This window comes from Muscardinus avellanarius, assembly GCF_963383645.1.
Source record: "Muscardinus avellanarius genome assembly, chromosome: 8".
In the NCBI taxonomy this organism is placed as follows: domain Eukaryota; kingdom Metazoa; phylum Chordata; class Mammalia; order Rodentia; family Gliridae; genus Muscardinus; species Muscardinus avellanarius.
The window spans coordinates 49,917,474-49,942,273 of NC_137794.1; the positions used below are offsets into that span (position 1 = coordinate 49,917,474).

General features: G+C 34.3%; 1 pseudogene across 1 annotated transcript in view; it reads right to left on the reverse strand.

The window, feature by feature from the left end:
* Nucleotides 1–24,394, reverse strand: part of LOC308266044 (archaemetzincin-2-like) — a 30,713-nt pseudogene extending 6,319 nt beyond the window's left edge. The window contains exon 1 of the transcript in view: nucleotides 24,175–24,394. The product of the transcript in view is annotated as an archaemetzincin-2-like (transcript). The remainder of the gene's footprint in view (nucleotides 1–24,174) is intronic.
* Nucleotides 24,395–24,800: the final 406 nt, after the last annotated feature.

Sequence of the window (24,800 nt, forward strand, 5' to 3'; positions counted from 1 at the left end):
AAGTAACCCTTGCACATGGCTAGTTGTGATAAATATTAGTATAATAATTATGAAAAACAGTATAGATGTTCCTCAAAAAAAGTAAAAATAAAGCTACTATATGATCTAGCAATTTTACTCCTGAATATATAACCCAAGAAAATGAAATGAGTGTATAGAAGAGACATCTGCACTTTATGTGTTTTGCAGCACTATTCACAACTTCCCCAAACTACTGGAAACAAATTGTGCATCTACTGATAAATGGATAAAGAAAAATGTGAGATGTATACATACTACATACATACATACATACATACATACATACATACAGTGGAATGAGTTTCTTTCATTTGTGACTAGAGGAATGGACCTGAGATATCACTATTTTAAAGGGAAAAAAAAGCAGACACAGAAAGACAAGCACCACATTGTTTCACTCATATCTGAAATCTTGTAAAAAATGCAGTTCGAGGATAGTTACTACAGACTGGAAAGAGTAGGGAAGACAGATATTTGAGGAAAGCATAGTTAATGAAACATTTACCAAAATGCCAAAGAGTTTTGATTGGTGATTACATAGTAGGGTTAATTTAGATAAAAAATAATGTATTCTATATTTTAAAAAAACCAGAAAAAAGAATTTTGACTGTTTTTTTTTACCATGAAAATTTAATAATGTTTGAGGAGAAAGACCTGCTTTATCTAACATAAATATTTTTAAGTATATACATATGTTTACAATTATACAACATATCTTTAATATGTATAATTTTGATATTTTAATATAATTTTAAATAAAATTAAAAATACAAATACATTTATTCTTTCACTACATACAAAATGCCTGAATACTAAAAATTTGTAAAGTATATTTTTAATCATTCATTTTTTTAATTTGTTGCTTCTATTCTCTTTGGAATTATACTCATAGATATATAACATACCAGGTATAAGCCATAGGTTTTGAGGATACTGATAAATTCACTTATTATCTGTGTTTAATGTTTGAGTTTTAATTATTGAGATATATTCATCTGTGTTTTGATTTAATATCTTTATTAATCTCCCTTGCTATTTATTTACTATAAAGAAGATTACCAATATACCTTCTGTTTGTCAGTTTGGGTCCAGATATATTAAAAGGAAATACAAAAAGAAATAAGGAACAACAAAACAGCACTTGGGGTTGAAACAGCACTTGTGAACAGCCTTCTACTGAGGGCTTGAGGTGTCATAGAGAAACAGCAATTGTACCAGAAGGCAATTCTCTCACCACCCATACAACCTATTTCAGTCAGAATTTTCTCTGATGTAATCCCAAACAACTGACCAACACAACCTAAGAAAGATTTATTTTCTTATAGTTGGAGATTTCTGAGGTTCAGTCCACATCAGGCTAGATGGAGTTTAAAGCATGGTTGGAGACAGAGAGAAGAAGAAAGCAAATCCTCTGCCTTCACATCATGGAGCTAGAAGCAAGAGAGAGAGCAAGGGGGGGAGGGCCCATCCTCAGGCCACACCCTCAGGAACCCCTTCTCAACCAATTCCTAGTTCCAACATTCCAACATAGCTACCTTGTTACTGTGAGGTATGGGGGACATTCTTAATTCAAGCCAAAACACTAGCTGATACTATGGACACATAATGGCTTGACATATCCAGAAAGAAGCTATGGTGGTACTTGCCTATAATTCTAGTACTTGGGAGGGTGAGACAGGATGGTCTCAGGTTTGAGACCAGCCTCAGCAACTTAGCAAGACTATTACAAAATGAGAAAATAATAATAAAAATGGAGCTAAACTTGTTGATTGGAAGTAGAATGGGACTGGGTTCAATCCTCAGTACAAGAAGGAGAAGAAGGAGTAGAAGAAAAGGAGGGGGAAGAGGAGGAGGATGAAAAGGAAATACATAGAGGACGAATTCAAATTTACTGAAATAGCTAAATTGTAAAAGACTGGTCAGTGCCTAAAATAAGTAAATGTGCTCCTAATTACCTTACAGTAGTACAAAATAGGTACCTTTTAAAAAGTTCCCCTGCTCTTTCTGTCCTCACAGTAATCAACACACCATTCTTGACATACACCACCTAGCATGTGGCTTTCTTGGTCTATACACTCTATTCTGCTTTTTGTAAAAAAAACATAAATGTCTTTATAAAAATGTTGTTTTTGTCCTTGAGAATACTAACTTTTAGAAAAGAGAATATAAAATAATTTTTTTTCCAGGTGCAGTGGCACTTATCTATAATCCCATTGCTTGGGAGGCTGAAAAAGGAGTATCACAGATTTGAGACAAGCCTCAGCAATTTAGTGAGACTTTAATCAACCTAGGAGATCTTGTTTCTAAACAAAAATAAAATAGAAATAGCATTGTAGCTCTCAAGTAGAATGTCCTTGGCTTCAGTCCTCAGTACAAAGAAAGAAAGAAAGAAAGAAAGAAAGAAAGAAAGAAAGAAAGAAAGAAAGGGAGAAATCATTTATAGTAAACTATATTAAGTGTACTTATCAGTTGTCTTCTAAAAAGAATAAAAATTTTTGGTTTGAGATTACTATGATTAGAATCTAGTTTTCTGATAAATGGAGAGCAGTATGCTGATGTACCTGCTAGCTGCTATATAAAAAACTATGAAACTTTAATGGTTTAAAACAAGAGTATTTCTGGCTCAGGTAAATCCTTCCACGTTACTATTTGGAAGCTCGAATTTCCACCTTCTTTCTCTGCCTTTTTCTAGGAACTTAGAGTCCTCTGTTCAACTGATGAATGGAGAGAGAAATTACTGGGAACAAATACACATGTACTACCTTTTTAAAAGATATTTAAAAGTAGATAAAACACATCATGATCTCTCACTTCCACTGGAGGCAGAAACCAATCACAAGCTGAATAAAATGTGGCTTCTAGTTTGCCAGCAACTTTCAAGGGCAAAGCTACTCAACAGAAAAGGAGAAAAATTAAATAGTGTAAATTTCTCCATATCTGACAATTATATACATTATTTAAATTATTTTAAATGTCTGTTTCATGGCTTACATACATTCATGTAGGTTTCAGCTGTGACTTTACCATTACTCCAAGTGGTTTCAAAGCTAGGTCAATATTATGACGCTAGCATTCCTAAAACCAAGATAATCTACTCATAAATCACAGTACTTTTCATTTTACATGCACTCTAAGCCATAGTATACTTTATTTTACTTTGATGCATTAACCTTTGTCTTTTGCAAATTCCATATTTCCTTATTTTTTTTCTGTTTGTTCTATCTTCTAACCTCTCCAGTTCCCATAAACCCATCCTTTTTCTAATATTATTTTACTCTTAACCTTTCCCTTATTTTATTGTGGATTAGTTTCCACAAGTATATTGCTCACTTATTACAGGTATCTTCTTATCCTCTCAAGTTCCTGATGGAGTAGATGATATATTACTATATTTACCCAATATATGAAGGATTTTAATAGAATAAATTAACAAAGAAATGTAAAGTACTTTAACAATGAAAAGAGTATACAAACTCTTTTGAAGAAGCATTTCAATTTTAATGAGGATAAAGACACACACATCCAAAATAGTTTATAGACAACTCAAGTAAACTTAGAAAATATAAAATTGACTTTTATTCTTTTAATCATATTGAGAGCTGTCTAATTTTATTGATCTTTGTATACATATATGCACATTTAAGAAAGAAAATAAAATATGCATTGATATTTAAAATATAATTTGGGAATTTAGGACCTAACAAAAAGACATTTTCATGTTTAGCACTAAATCCTGTGATACAGTAAACTTACATTGCTACAAATAATGTTGCAAGTTGTTTCAAAAGTAATATTGAATTCTAGCGGATAGTTATAGGATATTTACTCCATAATTGTTATTTATTTAGTTTCAACTTTTTCTCTCAAGTTATTGATAAACTGATATGTAGGCTTTTTATACACACCTCCTCAATTTTTACATCTCCATTTTTAAAAATATGGAATCGGAGGCCAGAAATGTTTGGAATTTTTATTTCAAACTTCTAAATGTAAGGAGATTGTCACAGTTCTACAGCCAATGAAAACTGCTGTCCATTAGGCCCACAACCAAGTTAAAACAGGCTTAGAATCAAGTTGGACTCTGTATTTTGGATACAGAATGTATCTCACTTGAGAATGCTACTTGGGCTCTTGACATTAGTTGACTAACAAACCAACATCTCTGAGTAAGTATGAGCTAAAAGCTGTCCAGCAAGCTATGGTCTTCCTTCTGCCTTAGAAGTCCAAAACTTAATGGTCCCTTTGAGCTACAAATTACCATGATTGGTGATTGTGCTGTTTGGAGCAGTTAAGACTGCACTGAAAAGCTTTATGAATATTAAAATCTAGAAACAATATTAAATACAATTAATAGTACTATAGTAAAGTAGTCATTGTTATATCCATAGAGTATCATAAACACAGGGGAAAAAAAGAACAAAAATGGTAATACAATTGCATTATTATATAAATGATGATATATATCATAATTTTAGTGTTGAAGCTTAAGTTCTTAAAAAAATCTTTTATTTAACTAATTAAGAGAATCTTAAAATACATGTAGTCAGTTTATTCCCAAGCCATGATGTAAGGTGTTAAAATATTTGGTATTTAACTATTATTTTCAGCACATAATAAGTTATTTTAGGAGCAAGCTAAATTTTAGGTGTTTTATTTCGAGGTAATCATGCCACCTTCCTTTTCAAATGTTTAGTTACTACTTCAATACCTAATTATTATTAAGATATTAATGTTACTTAATATTCTTCTGTTTAAAGTCTCTAAATATCACCTAGACAAACATTTTTTCTTACTGTTCACTACTTCCAATTTGTAGCTTACACTGCTTTAACTAAAGTCAACACTTTACTCTGTCCACACACTACCATTTTTTTTTTCATTTTATTTCCAGTTGTCTCTTTGAATGGACGACTTATGCATCCTTGACTCTTAAAATTATAGACGTTTGTTTAAAACCCAAGTGAAGGTTTGGGGATGTCGCTCAGTGCAAAAGCACTTTCCTAGTATCTACAAGGCCTTAGGTTTGATTCCCCAGCACTGCAAACAAACAAAAAGCCAATTATACATACCTTTACCCTTGAACTTGTCTTTGATTTTGGGGTGATGTCTTTCCTCTGCAGGAATCCTTCTAGTATGTCAGCAATCATTTCATAGTTGTGCAACTAGTTTCTAGGAAGCTGTACATCCAAGCTTCAGCAAGCAGAGGCAAGTACAAATTTTTTATTAGGGCCATTGCTTAATTTAAAGAAACCTTTGACAATAAAGAATGGCCTTCCAAGGGTCATACTCCTTGTCCTTCCTCATTAGAATGTTACTTCTGAAGGCTGAATGCTACCCACAGTAGATTCTGGTTTCTGAGCGCAAATGGATTACTCTATGTTCTGGTGATTTTTCCTCTTACTTTCCTCTCATTCTCAATTTGTTTTCTTTTTTTCTTTTTCTTTCTTTTTTTTTTTTTGTGGGTCTGGGGATGGAACCCAGGGACATTTGACCTCCAAGCTACACCCCCTGCCCTATTTTTTATTCTTTATTTTGAAACCAGGTCTCACTGAGTTGCAGAGGGCCTCACTAAGTAGCTGAGGCTGTCTGCGAACCGTGATCCACCAGGTCTCAGCCTCCCGAATGCTGGGATGACAAGCGTGCGCCACCACGCCCGGCTTTCGATTCGTTTTCTTAACAGCAGGATTATGATGGGTTCTCTAATCCTTCCTGAAGTCTCAGAATCTTTACAATTAATTGGTTGCAACCTTACTTGTAGACTTGTTGTATAAACTGCTTCACAAGATTTTCTTCTTGGCATGGCTTCTGAAAAATAAATCCAATTTTTAATGCATATGTATCAATATATTCTACTTTTTATCGCTATATGTTTTGAATTCTGATATACATATATTCAAATATCTACAATTTCTCTGTGGTCTTACATGTATCTAATCATTGTTTCCTCTGTAGCTACACTTAATTTAAGTAAAATCTATATTCTGATTCCAGACTGGCCATTAGTCTATCCACAGTCATTTTGTTATTTTTCAACAAGAAATCACTAATTACACTTCTAAATGTGTTCAGGGAAGCACTTCAGGAGAGAACACATCTGGAACCTTTCATCTCCTCCTCCTTCATCATTTTTACCTACCCACCCTGTGCGGCACACTTTCCAAAATCCTCCAGTATCTCTCTGTTGCACAGCCACTGCCCTCATGTGTAGCATCTTCACTTGCTGAGCAACCTTTCTGGATTAGTCGTCTTTGTCATTTCTGCAAGAATTACAGTAATTAGCAGTTTCTGCATCTCATAATTATTCTAATTCTTTAGAATCAGAGTCATGGTCGCCTGCTGGCCAAATTTAAACCTCACTCATGAGGAAAAAATGGTGACTGTGGGACTCAGCATAGCTTAGCTGTAAAAATAATCAACTACCAAGAAGGCAGCTACTTGACAAGCAAAACAAAACAGCAAAAATACATAGAAAAGAAAACATTAAAAGGGAACTAAGACAGAATAAAATCCAGTAGTGAGAACATGAAATAGCAAATTGACTGAGTGAGCAACTGATGTGGTGAAAGCCACCACTGCAGAGGCAAACTTCATCTTAGGCCACCTACTTGAGCTGCATGTCTCTTCTCTGCAGCACAAGAAAGCCTTGACAAGAAATCTAAGGAATTGAGGTGAAGTAGGTGGCAGGAGAAATTAAATATATTAAGAGACCAGCAACACTCTTCAGCGACAGAAAAAATAATCCAAAAGCCCATGGGCTCACCAGAATCCTGAACCTACAGTAGCCAGCACATTATGCCCTTCAGAGACCTGAGACCAAAGGACTATAGGGTAACTGTGTTTCTCAGTGGACAACCATCCAGAGCACCCCCAGGGACCCTAGTGGTCTAAGATTTGGCAGTCCACCCCCGAGATGGTCGGGTTAGAACCTACAGAGACATAGAAAAGACCCATACTGCTCACACTGCAGTACCCAAAAAGGGTCACAGGGGGTCACATTGAGATTATACTGGATACCCTCCCCCCCCCCCCAGTGCAGGGAAGCGCAGGCCCAGGGCCAGAGAGTGCAGAGCCTAGGGCCAGAAATCACAGAATATTACACTTATATGAAACCCATTTACAGTTATACCTGCCACCCTGACCTAAGCACAAAGTTATGAGAGGCAAGAGGGGTGCAGGCACCTCTGTGCCAGCTCTGATAGAGTCCCCCATACAGCCAAAGATATCCATAGGCTAAAAATAAAAGGATGGAAAAAGGCGTATCATGCCAATGGAGACCAAAAACAAGCAGGGGTAGCAATGCTGATATATATTAAAACAGACTTTAGACTAAAACACATAAAAAGGTACTTTTTTGGTGGTACTGGGGTTGCTGGAAGCCCTTTCAGCTCCGGGCTAATTCCCAGACCTATTTTATACTTTTTTTTTTTTTAATGTGGAAACAGGGTCTCTTAAGCCAGCGCAGGTGGCTTCGAACCTGCACTATCCTCCTGTGTCCACCTCTCAAGCACGGGGATTACAAGCGTGCTCCACCATGCCCAGCGATACTTCTTATTTATAAAGGGAACAATCCAGCAAGAAAATATAATGAGAGTTAACATGTAAAACAAATTCTTCAGGACATCTGTTCTCAAAACAAACAAATAACAACAACAACAAAAAAACACAAATAAAACCAAATACAATAATATTGGGAGATTTCAAAACACCACTCACACCACTAGATTCGTCTTCAATGCTAAAGATGAGTAAAGAGTCTTTGGAACTAAAGAAAACTATAAACCAAATGGGCCTGATAGACATATACAAAATACTTTAAGCAGCAACAGCTGAGTGCACATTATTCTTAGCTGCCAATAAAACCTTCTCCAAAATACATAACACCCTTGGCCACAAAGCAAGCACCAGAAAATTCAAAATATATAATTCCCAGCATCTTTTCAGATCACAATGAAATAAAAGTAGAAATCAACAATAGTAAGACCAAGAGAAACTATTTAAATACATGGAGATTGAATGATACACTATTACATGAAGAGTAGATAAGATCAGAAATTAGGAGATACATTAAAAAATTCTTGGAATTAAACAAAAATAGAGACACAATATATCAAAATATTTGGGATACTATGAAAGCAGAGTTATGAGGAAAGTTTATAGCATTGAATGCCCACATAAGAACAGAAAAATCATCCAATGAACAATCTAATGACATATCTCAAGAACTTAGAAAAACAGCAATACTCTAAGCCTAAAGCCAGCAAAAATCAGGAAATATTTAAAATCAGAGCAAAAACAAAATAGAGAATAAAAAACAAAGAATTAGCAAAACAAAAAGCTGTTTTTTTTGAAAAGATTGATAAGATAAATAAACCCCTAGCCAACCTAACCATAAAAAAGGAGATAATGAAATTCAGGAATAATGAATTCAGGAAGAAATAAATAGAGAAAACAATTCCATTCACAGAAACCTCAAAAACAATAAAATGCTTCAGAATAAATCTAACCAAAGATATAAAAGAACTCTACAATAAAAATTATAAAACACTAAAGAGATAAATAGAAGAAAATCTTGGAAGATGAAAAGATATTCATTGCTTATGGACAGACAAAGTAAATTTCATCAAAATGATCATTCTGCCAAAAATAATATACAGAATCAATGCAATCTCTATCAAAATACCAATGATCACACGCTCGTAATCCCCGCCCTTGGGAGGCAGAGACATGAAGATCATGTAGGTTCAAAGCCAGCCTCCCTGGCTTAAGAGACCCTGTTTCCAAATAAAATGTGCATATATATACATACATACATACATACACACACACACACACACACACACACACACACACACATATACATACATATATATATACATGATGTCTGGGAGTCAGAGGTAGAAGGGTTTCCAGGAACTCTAGTACCACCAAAAAAAAAAAAAAAATGACATTTTTCATAGACCTAGAAAAATCAGTTACTAATTTTATGTAGAGGAACAAAAGCTGCAGAATAGCCAAGGCAATTCTCAGCAATAAGAACCAGTGCAGGAGGCATGGCAATTCCTGACTTCAAATTATACTACAGAGATTAGTAATTAAAACAGCATGGTATTGGCACACACACGCACACACACACACACACACACACACACACACACACACACACACACACAAAATAAAACAGGCACACAGACCAATGAAACATAATAGAAGATTCAAAAAAAATCGCACACACTTATAGTCAATTAATCTTTGACAAGGGACCAAATTCATATGCTAGAGAAAAGACAGCTTTTTCAATAAGTGGTGCTGGGAGAACTGGCTATTCATTTGTTAAAAAAAAATGGAACTAAATGTTAATATCTCACCCTGTACAGGAATCAACTGGAAATGGATCACAGACCTGGAATTCAGATTGAAGACTATGAAGCTATTAGAGGAGGGCATATGCTCAACACTCCAAAATATAGGCACAGGTATTAACTTCCTCAAGAAGACTTCCAAAGCTCAGAAAATTAAAACAACAATAAGTGGGATGGCATCAAATTAAAAAGTTTCTTCTCATCAAAGTAAATCATCAAGAATCCAAAGACAAAGCCTACAGAATGGGAGATCATTACCAGCAACAACTCTGACTGAGGGCTAATATCCAGAATATACAGAGCTCAAAAGACTTTACACTAGCAGAACAAATAACCCAATCAAGAAATGGGCAACTGAATTGTATAGACACTTCACAAAAGAAGAAATACAAATGGCCAATATACCCATGAAAAAAGATTCAACATTATAGACAGAGAGATGCAAAACAAAACTACACTGATATTCCATCTAACCCCAATCCAGAGTGGCAAGTATAAAAAGTCAAATAACAACAAATTTTGGCAAAAATGTGGAGAAATAGAAACTCTTCTACACTGTTATTGGGAGTGCAAACTAATTCAGCCACTATGAAGATCACTGTGGAGATTTCTTTAAAAACTGGGAATGGGAGCTGTGGTGGTACATGCTTGTAATCCCAGTACTTGAAAAACTGAGACAGGAGGATTGCAGGTTCGAGGATAGCCTTAGCAAGTAGTGAGACTCATTGACCTAGTGAGACCCTGTTTCCAAATAAGAAACAAACAAACAAACAAACAAAATTGGGCTAGGTATGTAGCTCAGAGGTAGAATGCCTCTGAGTTCAATCCTCAGTACCACACACACACACACACACACACACACACCTAGGAATGGATCCACCATATCATATGGCTATACCACTACTGGGTAGCTTTCCAAAGGGGTTGAAATTAGAGAACTACAGTAACATATTCATACCTGTGTTCATAGCAGCACAATTCACAATAGCCAAAATATGTAAGCAACCTAGGTGTCCATAAACAGATGTGTGAATAACAAAATTATAGGAAATACACACAGTGGAATTCTACTCAACAATAAAAAAACAAATTATGTCATCTGTAAGAAGATGTAAAGAACTGGAGAACATTATATTAAGTGAGATTAGCCAAGCACAAATAGAGAAGGGACATATGTTTTCTCTAAAATGTACTAGCCATAGCCAGGCGTGGTGGCACACGCTTGAAATCCCCACACTTGGGAGGAGGAGACAGGAGGATCGCGTAGGTTCGAAGCCAGCCTCGCTGGCTTAAGAGACCCTGTTTCCAAATAAAAAAAAATATAAAAAATAGGTGTCTGGGAGTGTAGCCCGGAGGTAGAGGTGTTTCCAGGAACCCAGTACCACCAAAAAATAAAAATAAATAAATAAAAATAAAATAAAAATAAAAATGTACTAGCTATGGAGTATTTGGGATACCAAAGGGACTTGAGATAAAGGAGAAGATTCTCAGTGGAGCCAGAAAGGAAGGGTAGAGGAGGAAGAAGGTTAAAGTTTATTAATGGAAATGCTACCTACGACAATGTCTATAACATTGTTAACCTGCACACTTGGTGTTGGAAGGGAAATGAGGAGGTAGGGGGAGGAAGCATACAAAGTACTATGTGAAGATATGCCACTGTCAACATGATCTACATTATGATGTAAGACTACACCCCCTCCATTAATAAATATATAAATAAATCTCATGATCTGTGTGACCTGATAAAAGTACTTAACTTCTGTTTTTTCAGCTCCTTCATCTGTGAAATAGAAATAATTATATAAGCTCATTTGAAGAGTGATGGTAAGGATTAAGATAACTTGTGTATGTAAATGAGTCAAAATACTGCTTAACTAATAGTAAGCATTCTGTAGGTGCCAGCTGTTGTTATCACGTACATTATTATTGTTGCTGATCTTATATCATGCATTGAAGTTTAGTAGAGCACAATACTAGCATTGTGCTCTACTAAGCTTCAATTCTGCCACCTCCACTACCTTCAATATAGCTCGTATGAATATATTTAATTTAAAAACTCATAAATAAGGTTGATTATTGAATAAGATTGGAACACAAATTTCCAAAGCAATGTGCCAGAATTTATTATAATGGAGGGCTACAATGATGTAAAAGGAGTAAAAACACTTGCACTTTTCAAAAAGAAATTTACTTTGTTAGGAAATTTAGATAGTGTTTTGGTAGAAAGTGAGATCCCAAGATCAAGGTATGGTGGAGGTTCTTTGAGACAGCATGCTCCACACATGAGCAAAAGAGGATTTTCTCATAACTGATAATGGGGAAGAGCGAGAGTGAGAGAATTTTTTTGGCACTTAGGGTCAGGAATATTGCCATGGGGTGGGGTTGTTTATACTCTTCCCTACCACCTACCCTACAAAGTCTTGCAAAAAGCCTAATCTCCAACCCATCCCACCCCCGTTTTTGTTTCAAGGAAGCACCCTCCTCCCTTCTCCTAGATCTTATGTGAAGTCTGGGCTTCTGTCCTATGCTAACAAGGTCAAATGGACAGAAGCACAAAGGCAGAGGTAGAGAGAAATTAGAGTGAGTTCAGAAGCAGCCAGGGGAATCAGAAAAATTATGGAGAGACTCTGGGCTTTACACCAGTCAACAAAATAGAAGAGTTAAATAAAGCAACTTAAATCTCCAAGGGAAAAGACTTGGATGATATTCACCTTCAAAAATATTTACTGAAAAACAATTAAAACCAGACTCCCTGTTTTTGTTTTGTATTTGTTTTTGTTTTTCACGATTAATACTTAATACTGATACAAAGAATACCTATGGATTTCTTCTCCATCTGCTCTGTTCTTGTAGGCACAATTCATGATGAGATTTGTGGGCATCATCATATCTGTGCAAAGTGACTCTGCTCTCTGAGGTCTGGGACACTTGCCTTATCTGGAAACTTAAGACTTTACCCCAAGGTGTCTAGAAATGAGTTAATAGGAGTGCCTCTTCTTGGTTAAAATTGTGAATTGCTGAATTCAAGATCTCTCTGGGATGTGTATTCTAGAGAGCAAGATGTTCCACACTGAAATAGAGCAAGGGTAATATTTTTTAAAATAAATGTGGAAGAGGACAGGAGAGAGAAGTAGGAAAAATCTAATTCTAGGTATCCCAGAGTCTAGCATTTTTCCTGCTTTTCTCAACTTGTACTACTCATTTTTTCTTGATTTCCAAGTTACACAAAGAGTCCCATAGTGGGTGAGAATAAATCAAATTGAATTTGTATTTCTTGCATATAAAATATTCCAAGCTCATATATTCAGGTGATTTTTAATGTAATCATTTGCCATTTTTATATGGATATTTTAAAGCATTTTACCATAATTGTAAGAGTTGTTTGTTTCCACAATTTCTGTCATCCTAAATAATAAATCTTTTGATAATAAGTAAATATTTTAAATTAAATGATGCTTAAATTTATAAAATTAAATATTGCAAAACAGATCTTTTAAAAATAAAGGATAGCAATATAAAAAGATTATAACCTCTCTTATAATAAAATATAAATGTTTATTCATGTAATGGTCTCAACATGAGTGATTTAATAATGGCTTTTATATATTTTATATTTTAGCTTTTCCCAAAGTGTGTTTAATGTAATATATTACTGAGATGTTACATATTAACATATGTATAAGTACTTTATTCATTGTATATTTTCTTTTTAGTATTTATTCATTTATTTGTATTTATTTATTTATTGCAGTACTGAAGATTGAACCCAGGTGCATCCTACCTCCAATCCACAACCCAGCCCTATATTTTACTCTTTATTTTAAAACAGGGTCTCACTAAGCTGAGGAGGATCTCACTTATGTAGGTGAGGCTGGCTCTGCAAACTTGTGATTCTTCTGTCTCAGCCTCCTAGGTGCTGGGATTATAAGTATGTGCCACCACACTGGGCTTATTTTTTTTTCCTATTTTTTATGCTTTATTTTTAAATTTTTTATTGGTGCATTGTAGTCATACATTTTAATGGAATAAAAGATGGTGGAGACATACATACACACATTTTTATTACTAATGTCAACTTTCTGTGGAAATCACTCTGATTAAAGTAGTTCTAACAATGTAATTTAATTCCTCCTATTCACTGTTTAGGTCCAATATCAGATGTTTTAAAATCAATCAAGGTTGTGTAAATTAAATGTAAAGATATGAGTTTGTGATCAATAGTCAGTAGTATCCTGAATATGTTGTAGTACGAATTAAATGTGCTAAATTGTTTTAGAAGAGATAATAACCATGAAGGTTTCTTTGTATGAGCACTACTCTATCTTGATACTTTAAAAACACTTTCTAAAGCAAAGTCCACAAGATTTTGTGACTCAAAAAGTCCTTTTTAGCTGGGCTCATGATTGTATTCCCAGCACCTGGGAGGCTAAGACTGAAGGATCACGGTTCGCAGACAGCCTCAGCTACTTTGTGAGGCCTTTTGCAACTCAGTGAGACCCTGTTTCAAAATAAAGAATAAAAAGTAGGGCTGGGGGTGTAGCTCAGAGGTAGAATACTCCTGGGTTCCATCCTCAGTACCACACAAAAATATTACTGTTTATCAGTTAAATATAAGAGTTCTCCCAGGAGAAATATATTTTAAAACATTTCTTATAACCACAAGTGGATGCTTATCCATATTATATTTGATGAAAGCATATACAATTAGATAAAGACATATTTTCCAAAACTAACAACCTACCAAGCTTCAGTGATTCCTAATATGTCCACAATGAGGCAGCACCCTCTAGGAAAATGAAAACCGTATTTCAAATAAAATTCTACATACAATGCTAGTGATAGCAAAGACTGTTCCTTATAAAGGTCATCCGTTTGCATCCTGTGTTAAGACAATAGCTTTAACAAACCAGGCATAACTAACATATGTTGAAATGGCTAAAACAAAATAATGTCCTCAGAACTGGACTTTAAAAATCACAAAAGGTCCCAAGATACAGTTTTTAATTGTAAATGTGATATGTCTTTCACACCCAATTAATTAATTTTTAAAAACAAAACTCTTTACATAATTTGCAAATAAATAATCAGTAAAAAATTTTGTAGAATTCTTCAGTTTAAAATTATATTTTAGTTATAATTTTGATACAAATATGATACATATTTATGTAATTTATTATGCTTGACAAAAATTGAAAAAATATCCATTATAAGTGATATAGATTAACCTTAGTATGTCATTGAATCAAGCATTTTTAAAAGTTCAGAAGCCTTTTGTTATATAAAATGTCAAGAAGCTCAACTTAAGGATGTTTATAGAAAATGATCTCATTTCATGTGATAATGAATAATAACAAATATTCAGGGAAAGAGAATCTCATTTCAATCTGTCAAATGTAGCTATATCAATTTATATTGCCACCATCAATATACATAGTTCTCTTTTCTTCACATGCTTGTCAGCACTTGTTATATTACACACACACAAATAGACATTCACACACATACATATACACACAATTAGAACAATTATATGATTCAGCAATTTCTTTTTGAATTCTATAAATACTCAAAGTAATTGAAATCAGGATTTCAAAAATTTATCTGTATATCCACATTCAGGATAATATTATTCACAGTAGTCAAGAAAGAAAGGTTCCCTAAATGTACATAAATGAATGAGTGGGTAAAGAAATGTGATATGTATGTACAATAAAATATTACTCAGATTTAACAAAGATTACATGGCCAATTATATTTCTCAAATGCTATATAATATGATATGTCTTATATTTATTAATGAATAGATACTCCCAAAGATCATGCTAACCTGTTTCAATAAAATTGAAGCATCTTTAATATTAAAGACAAAAAAGAGTATGAATAAAAAATTCTACTGATCAATTTTGACATAAATAAGAATCAAAAAGTTATTAAATGAAATACTGATTAATATAATTCAGCAATAATTAAAAGCACCAAAATAGAATTTTCTCTAAAAACACAAGGTTATTTAGCATTAAGAAATCAAATGGGTTAATAAAAATGTCCTATAAAACTATAGTAAATCTAAAGCAACATAATACACATAATGAAACATTAAACATATTTCTCTTTAAGTTATGAGCAAGACAATAAAATCTCTGACATTATTATTTTGCCTCTGATCATATACTATTCAATAAAAGACTTAGAACACATCATAAATAACCAACCCAAAATAATCAACCAACAAATTATTAGAATATAATAAGTAACTTTTCAGCATTTCAACAAAAATCATATTAAAAATTAACATAATGGCCTTTAGTGACAGCAATAAATAAAACAGCTTTTGACCAATTATCCTAACAAGAAACTTTATTAAATATTCCTGAAAAACAAAATTTCAACAGTAAAATTAAAACATTTATTGTATTTATATAATATTCATCCCAATTAAAATGAACACAAAAATGATTAAATTATTTCTAGATATTTTATTAAATCATCAATTAACAAGAAAACCAAGTACATGTTAAAATAGAAATGATACTGTTGGTCTTATTTTTATCAGAATGTTAAATATATAACAAATAAACTACAATATAATGAGATTCTTCTATTACAATGTAGAATGGATAGTGAAACAGCTGTGAAAGGCTCCAAATGATTTAATTATATACAAATGCTTTATAGAGTTTTAAGAGATATTCATTTTCATAAAGTAAGCTAAAATCCTAAAGGTTCAACAGGTTATCAACTACATTTCATTATCCAAAGGTAAAATGTTGGCAATCATTAAGTGAGTAGAAAGTACTACAATACAGTATAATATAAATATATAGAATATATTTAGTGTTATTCCAATTCTAATAATCAAAACTACATATATAATGTATTATGCATTTATACACATATACATATTGGAAATATATACATTAACTATTATAAATCTCATTTGTATATGTCAGAATTAATTTTTTGCAGTACTAGGAATAGAAACTAGGGTCATTCTATCTTTAATTGATGCTCCCAGCCCTATTATTTATTCTTTACTTTGAAACAAGGTCTCACTGAATTGCAAAGAGCCTCACTAAGTAGCTGAGGCTGTCCATGAACGGTGATCCTCCTGTCTCAGCCTGAGATTACAAGCATGTGCCACCATGCTCAACTATGATTAATCATTTTAATCCTTCTATTTTATAGTTTTCACTTTTACAGTAGGGTAATATTATTTATATCATAAGAAAATTATTTATATGTATAAAATGTTAAAACAACTTTTGGGATCAGGAATACTTCAGTGGTTGAGTGCTTGCAAACATAAGTCTCATTTTTTTATCCTTACAAACCACAAAAAAGAAAAAAATAACAATTTTCAAGTAAGTTGATAGAGATGTGAAAAATAACACTTTAATGGAAATTATGTTTTGTAGACTTTTAATCTGGAGATGTTAAATTTTCTCTCCAAGGGCTTAGTGCTGGTAGTGCATGTTATTATTTTATTTGTAATTCTATGCATTCTATTTTATATATTAAAGACCATTTTGAGATGAAATTCATAAGTGTCACCTATGCAAAGGTATTATTTATTAGAAAATAAAGGTTAAGAGTTCCTGAACAGTCTAGATAATAACATATCATTTTATTTAATTCGAGCTTTATATAGGATTCTTAATCTTAAATATCTGACATTGCATCATTTATCAAGGCATAAATTATAAATTTATAAATTTCTGAAGTATAACCTTAAGAAAATATTTGTTGGAATAAGCTATTCTTATGACATTCTTTTCTCACATCAAGAATAAAATGACTGTTAAAATGCATTGCATATAAAAGAACTCAAATGTTGATAATATTTGGTAAAGATTAGTTTTTAATGAATATTAATTTTTGAATTCTTAGAGCTAATTTTAATGATGATTCTTCAAAGCCAAATGATATTTTCTTTATATATTTCAGATATTAATACTCTGTCAGAGGAAAGTATCTAGTAGATTTTCTCCTACTCCATAGTCTCTTCATCATTCTGATTGCTTTCTTTGTTACACAAAGCTTTTCATTTTTACACTATCCCATCTATTAATTCTTGGTTCTGTTTCATTTTAAAATTTTTTATAGGTGCATTGTAGTTATACATCTTATGGGGTACAAGATGGTAGAATTATATATGCACATTTAACTCATTTAGCCCATCCCCAATTCCTTCCCCCTTCCCTCCTTCTCATGTTTGGCTTACTGATTGATATGTTTTTTAATATGAAATTTCCCTCTCCCCCATCTCCCTCATTTAGGTCACCTTATCTGCTTATATATAGATTCTCCTTCTTCACCTAGAGTTTCTCCTCTGACCCATTTTCTCCCTAGCTTCCACATAATAAGGAGAGTATCCAATTTCTTGCTTTTTGTGACTGAATAATCTCATTTAGCATAATGTTCTCCAGCTTTATTCATTTCCCTGAAAATGACCTAATTTTGTTCTTTGCAGCTGAGTAAAATTTAATTGTGTACATATCCCATAGTTTTGTAATTTATTCATCTGTTGATGGACATCTTGGCTGATTCCATAATTTGACAGTTGTAAATTGTGTGGCAATAAACATAGATATGTATGCATTCGTTTGTTAATTTGGTTTCCATTTTTTGTGGTAGATACTCAGAAGTGGTATTGCTGGACCATATGGTAGGTTTGTTCTCATTTTTCTGAGGATACTCCATACTGTTTTCTAAAGTGGTTGCACTAATTTGCAGTCCCACCAACAATGTATTACTATTCCCACTTCTCTACATTCTTGCCAGCATTTGGTTGTTATTTGTGTTTTGAATGTTGCCATTCTAGTTGGAGTTAGGTGAGATCTCAGGGTAGTTTTTATTTGCATCTTTCTGATTGCTAAAGATGTTGATCATTTTTTCATACATGTATTGGCCATTTGAAATTCTTTTTTTGAACATAAATGACCTCAACTTCACCCCCCAAAAAAGACATAATGTGGCAAAATGGATTAAAAATCAGAATCCATCTATCTGCTGTCTGCAAGATACACACCTAAAAAGTAAAGATAGAACAAACTAAAGAATCCCATGTTTTTCCTAATATGTGCAGTATAGGCAGTAATTGGGATACAAGAGGGACTCCAGATAATGTAGAAAAAGCTTCAGTGGAGCTAGGGAGGAGATCTAAGAGTAGGAGAGAATGAAGACTGAGGTGAATTAATGGAAATTCTTAAAACTTTGATCCACTTTGAGTTGACTTTAATGCAGGTCTAAAGAGAGGTCTAGTTTCACCTTCTATTTATGGATACCCAGTTTTCCCAGCACCATTAATCGAAAAATCTTTCTATTATCTAACATGTTTTTGGCTCCTTTATCAAGGTTTAGTTGGCTGTATGTATGTGGATTTGTCTCTGTGTCTTCAATTTTATTCCATTGATCTATGGGTCTTCTTTTCTCTCAATATTATGCTATTTTTGTTACTAAGGCTCCATAGTATAATTTAAATTTTTATTGCCTCCAGCATTGTTATTATTGTTCACAATTGCTTTGGCTATTCTGGGTCCTTTGTTCACTCATATGACTTTTATGATGGTGTTTTCTAGTTCTGTGAAGAATGTCCTTGGTATTTTGGAGGGGATTGAGTTGCATCAGAAGATCATATTTGCTAATATTGTTATAGTTTGGGATTTTCTGTGGATCATTTTCTTAGCTCAGTATAAAAATAAAGGGCCAGAAAAGCAGTAGTATTTAATGCAAGGAAAGAGGAAAAGCACCACACTAGAGAGACATGAGGTGAAGTGCTTGAAAGAGAAACACTGCCATTCTCTGGACCTCCAAAGTTTCTGTAAGTCCTATTTCCTTATCTCATTAGGACTGGAGCTAGAGCTGGATGGGCTGTCACAACAGAGTATGCTTCTATACCCTGACTGAGCAGTCAAAGAGTATTTCTTAGTCCCAATAACTGCAATTAGAACAATTTGGCTATTTTTAAGAATATTCTTCTGATCTAAGACTATGGGAGTTCTGTCTTCTAATGTCTCTTTAATTCATTCTTCAATGATCTATAATTTTTATTGCAGGAATCACTTACTTCCTTTATTTAAGAAAGAAATTACGTTATGTTGCAAGTTATTTAGGTATCCAAAATATCACTAAAATGTAAAATTGAATCACTATTTTAAATGCCTTCTTAGGCCATTCACTAGTGATATCTTGGTCATTGTCCACCTGATAGCGATTTCTTTGGGCAAATGATCTCTTATCCTGGCCTGCTCTCTTCCTCCTCCACACTGGTTTCAGGTGTATCAATCACTTTTATGTGAGTTCTCAGCTCACCAGAGTTTGCTTCTGAAGATATCAACCTGAGAACAATGACTTCATACAATATTACAAGAAGTAAAAATCTTAAACAGTACTGAAAGCATTTTAGGCAAAAAAGAAAATCTACTGAGGTCAAATCAAATATTTTCTGCCATGAAAATACAAAGTAGTCCTGATTCCTATGCTTGAGAGTTTTACAGACACTAAAATGGGTAACTTTAAAAGCTAATCCCCATAACCAAACTGATCACATAATGTTCACATCTTTACTATAATTAATTCACAGAGTTTTAGAAAGCATTTATGGCCAGTAAATGAGTACAGTACTGTTATGATTTGAATTTAGAATGACCCCTATATCATATCTCACAGAGTAAAGGCAGCCAGGCTGGAGGCAGGGTTTGGTTGCCTCCAAAAAACCAAGGGCTGTGGTTTTTGGAGATCATATATTTCCTTCTTTCTTTTTCTTTCTCTTTCTCTCTCTCTCTCTCTCTCTCTCTCTCTCTCTCTCTCTCTCTTTCTTTCTCCTCTCTCTCTCTCTCTCTCTCTCTCTCTCTCTCTCTCTCTCTCTCTCTCTCTCTCTCCAGCCTCCATGATGTGAGAGCAGACTCCCTCTGCTCTTGATATATCTGAGCTCTACAGACTTCACCCAGACTAAAGTAGATGAAACCCTGAAATCTCCAGATTTCAGGTGAGCAAATAAATATTCCTACCTCCAATTGTGATGGAAATTGTTTTGGATTACAATAGTGAGGATACTGTCTGAAACAAATACTTATACCTGGGATTTTTCTCTTATTCTATATTTTTTAAAAGCTAAACAGGATCCCAAAATGCATCCCTACATTACATTACATAACAAAGAGCCTGAAATGCATATGATATAAAAGACCAAATATTTAATTTTTTTTTTACTTGTTTTACATGTCCAGAGAAGATTGGCTGGGGGCCTTGGTCCTCACAGTCATTCATGGATCAAGGCTGACAGTGTCCATCTTAGTACATTCTTCTATATTCTGAGGAAGAGCAAAGTGCAAGTAGGATTCAAGCACAAAACTCCAACTTGTAGGTGACGCAAGTCATTTCTGCTCAAAATACATTGTCTAGGATTAGGCTTTTGGGCCCACCAAATCATAAGATGGCAGGCCTTTGGGATTCATTGTATCCAGAAAGAAATAGAAATCTGAACCTCTTACTGATGAACAGCCCTGTGATTACCATATATTTTTCTCTATTCTCTCCACACCATCTCATGCTCTCTAAAACAAAAGATGTGACTTTTTTTTCTGCCAAGAAAAACTGAAACTAGAAAGTGTAAATTTTCTCAAACATTTATCTTCAAAGCAACTAAATTACTTCAAAGCCATACTTTCACCTGCTTTCTTCCAGTCTCAGAAGTAACCCCTGTTCTACATAAGCTGAAATTCCTTTCTTCTCCATTTTTTAAGAGTCCTTGTTTCATCTTTAATTTTATTTTTATTCTACATTTTTAATTTTCTCCTAACTTCTGTATATTTCTTTCAGTGTGTAAACAACCTCCATATTCTGTTCCTCATAAAACTTCTCACAGCCCTGTGGTGCTCTCTTTTTCTAAACTTGGAAAACAATAATTCATTATTTGTTTCTTGTCTTTTCCATTTCATTTATTTATTGTAAAAGATTTTATACAACATGGCTTACTTTATTCATATCTATACCTGTCTGTTTATATAGTAATTGGAACAAATATACACATATGTATTATAACTATATAGATATAAGAAATATAATGAAACCAAATCTTTTAAAATTTTCCTGTCAATTACCTATATAAACCTATTTTAAAAATCCACTTTATTGATTTTGAGATAATTTTCCCACTTGCTATTCTTTTTATAGTTTTATCAAACCTATTTATTTCTTTTCTGTTGCTTTTAGCTGAATTTGTTTCACACATTTATTTCTGCTAAAAATATTTTTTATTTTATATAATTTTATTTTCGAACTAGAAATTGAATGTGGGGGCATTCCACCTCTGAGAATTTGTCCTATTTATTTATTAATAAAGTCCTCACTAAGTTACCAAGGTTCTTCCTATAATGTTGAAGCTGGCCTTAAATCTGTGATCCTCACATATCTGCCTCCCAAATACTAGGATTAAAGGCATGGACTACTATGCCCTGCTCTTTTTATATAATTTTATAAATGAAATCATGCCACACTTATTCTCCTTTGTTACTATGCATTTTTTCAATATAAAAGTGTGAATCATGTGCAAGTATTTATCTGTAACTCACTCAACTTCACCGTTTAATATATATGATTGTGTTAGCATGTAACTTTGTTTTTATTAATCCTACCATTGAAAAATATTTACCTTGTTTCAAGTGATTTTTGTTACTACTAGTAAAATAATTATGCTTATTCTTATATAGGTCTTACTCATAAAAAAAGATAATCAATTTTTATAGTTTGCACATAATAAAACATCTAGGCCATCCGATATATATTTTATGTGTATAATATTTTATATTGTATATGTAGTATTTTATATGTAAAATATATTGTATGTATAGTAATTTATATGTAAATATATGTGTGTATAAATTTTATATGTAAATATAATATGTATATATATTTGTTGAAACTTGCTAGCAATTATCAGGTTTTTGATAATGACAGTAAATTTTCACTCCCCAACAATCATGTACTATAATTCCTCTTGCAATATTTTAACATTTAACATAGACAATTTTTATAATTCTGTAAATATATTATGATTGAATTATTTAATTATAATTTTACTTGATATTTCCATAGGTGTGGATTTATATGATGAGTGTCTGCTTCTATTTTTATTTTACAATCTTCTTTTCCTCTGTAATATCTGTAAATGACTCTCATTGATTTCTTTATTATTAGGTTTCAATTTAGTTTGCTAAACATTCTATGTGCTACTTCATTCAGTTGTTTTCATTACAAATACTATTTCTCAGAATTTTTTTATGTTTGTATAATATCTTCTGATGAATGTCAGTTTTAGTTTTTATTATTACCAAAACTTTGAATATTATTTCTTTATGGTTTTCACTCTTTAATATTGGTTTATTTTCCTAGGAGAGTGAAGATATTCTCCTTTATATTCTTAAATGTTTCTCCTCAAATATTTTATAAGACAATGTAGAAATTGCATTTTATTTTTTCCACATGGGTAACCTAAGATTCCAGGACAATTTGTGGAGTAGTGAATTCCTCCCCTGTTTATATCTACAATGTCAGCTGTGTCATAGCACAGGTTTCTGAATGTCTACGTTTATTTCAACGGCCTTATCCATATTTACATGCCAATAACTTTACCAAATTTTGTGTATTTTTAGTTTACAGTAACTTGATAAACAGCAGGTTTTGTACCCTGTTCCAAAGTATGTAAACTTTTAAAGCAGTATTGGTGGTGGGAAGTCCAAGTAAATGAAAGTTATGAAAGAAGTATGCAATTTGGGATTCCCTCCTGAATGGGACAGAGTTTTTTGTGCCAAATCATTTCAAGTGTCTCTCTAGGTTTCTGAGCATCTCACTGCTTGCTGAGGCTGTCTTTGATTGAACCTGCAAGCCTATCTCAGCCTCCCAAGTACTGGAATTACAAATGTGGGCCACCATGCTTGGCTGTAGCTTCTCATCTTAAAGGATTGCTTTCTCCTTAAATAAACAAAGAACAGAGTGGGAGGAAGATGGAGACTGCCAAACAGAATAAGCATTTCTCAGGGAAGCCCTGGACACCAGGTTTTGGTGTAATATTGGAAGTGGACAGCAGAAAGCACCCAACATGCAAGAAAAGAGACCTTCGGAGAAACTTCCCAGAAGGGATCAGAGAGGGGACCACTCCAGCCACGCACACTGGGGACTCTTATCAACACACCTTGTAAGAAAAATGCTACTGGAGTGGAGGGAACCGTACAGTGCTGGGTGGGGAGCCAAGCTGTGGTACTGGGACTTTAGCACACAAGGTGGTCACGCTCTGCCCTGCTGTGCCAGGGCCTCAGCGCACCCGGATCAGCAGACCCTGCTCTGCATGGTGAGGCTGTGACCTCCATTCATGGAAGGGAGATAAAAATCATTGCTGCTCATTGCTGCTGAATGTTTGATCTCACAACCTCCTCAAACAACACATACTGTCTTCTCTTATTTAAAAAAAAAAAAAATGGGCCTCCAAGGCCGGGATCGGAACATGCTAAGAGATGAGACAGTTGCCAGGGCCAACCTGGCCAGGATTGGGACCTGCCATGAGGCAAGGCCAGTGCTGAAGCCTCCAATGCCGGGATCGGAGACTGCTGAGTGGTGAGCCCAGAGTCTGGGCCAGTGAGGCTGGGATTGAAGCCTGCTGTGAGGCAAGGCCGGTGTTGGGGCCAAGATGGTGGCAGCAGTAGCCAGGACTCAGGAGATGCACACAAATACAATCCAATTCACTTGGTACTTTTGGAAATAAAAACCCATGAAGAGGGACTGCCCCTGCCGCTAATACTTAAGAATTCTGGACATCTTATCATGTAAGGAAGGAACCCAGCAGAGAACAAGGGGGAAGTGGCCGCTGACTGAACTGTGCAGGCAGGGTGGCAGAACTGTGCAGGCAGAGCACCAGACCATCTGGCTGCAGCAGCAGAGCAGTGCAGGCGGAGTGGAGGGCAGAGCAGCGGCGAGCTGTGCCAGCATGGCAGAGCACAGGTGGGGTAGCGCAGAGCCATGAGCACTAGTGCCAGCAGCAGAGGTAGAGGCTATTATTTTGGAGAGACAGAGACCAGATTCAACCCACTTTGATTTTCTGAAGAAATTGCCCCAAAAGTAGAAATTGGTGGGGCAGACAGATCCAGTTCAGTCCACCTTGAGTTTTTGAGGGAATCCCCCAAAGTAGACTGACTGCACCTGCCACACATGATTGAGAAGCCTGGAGAATATGCTAAGTGGCAAAAGGGTATGGGAGGTATCAGAGGGAGCCCCGCATAGCCAGGGTGGGACTACATGTTGCATGTTCTGGAAACCATCAGCCCTCATGGCCACCACGCTCCTCTGCACAGAGTAGGAGGGTCCACATGAAACGGGAGCACCTACCTTCCGAAAGAGAAGCTATGGACCTCTGCCTCCAGAAGGAAG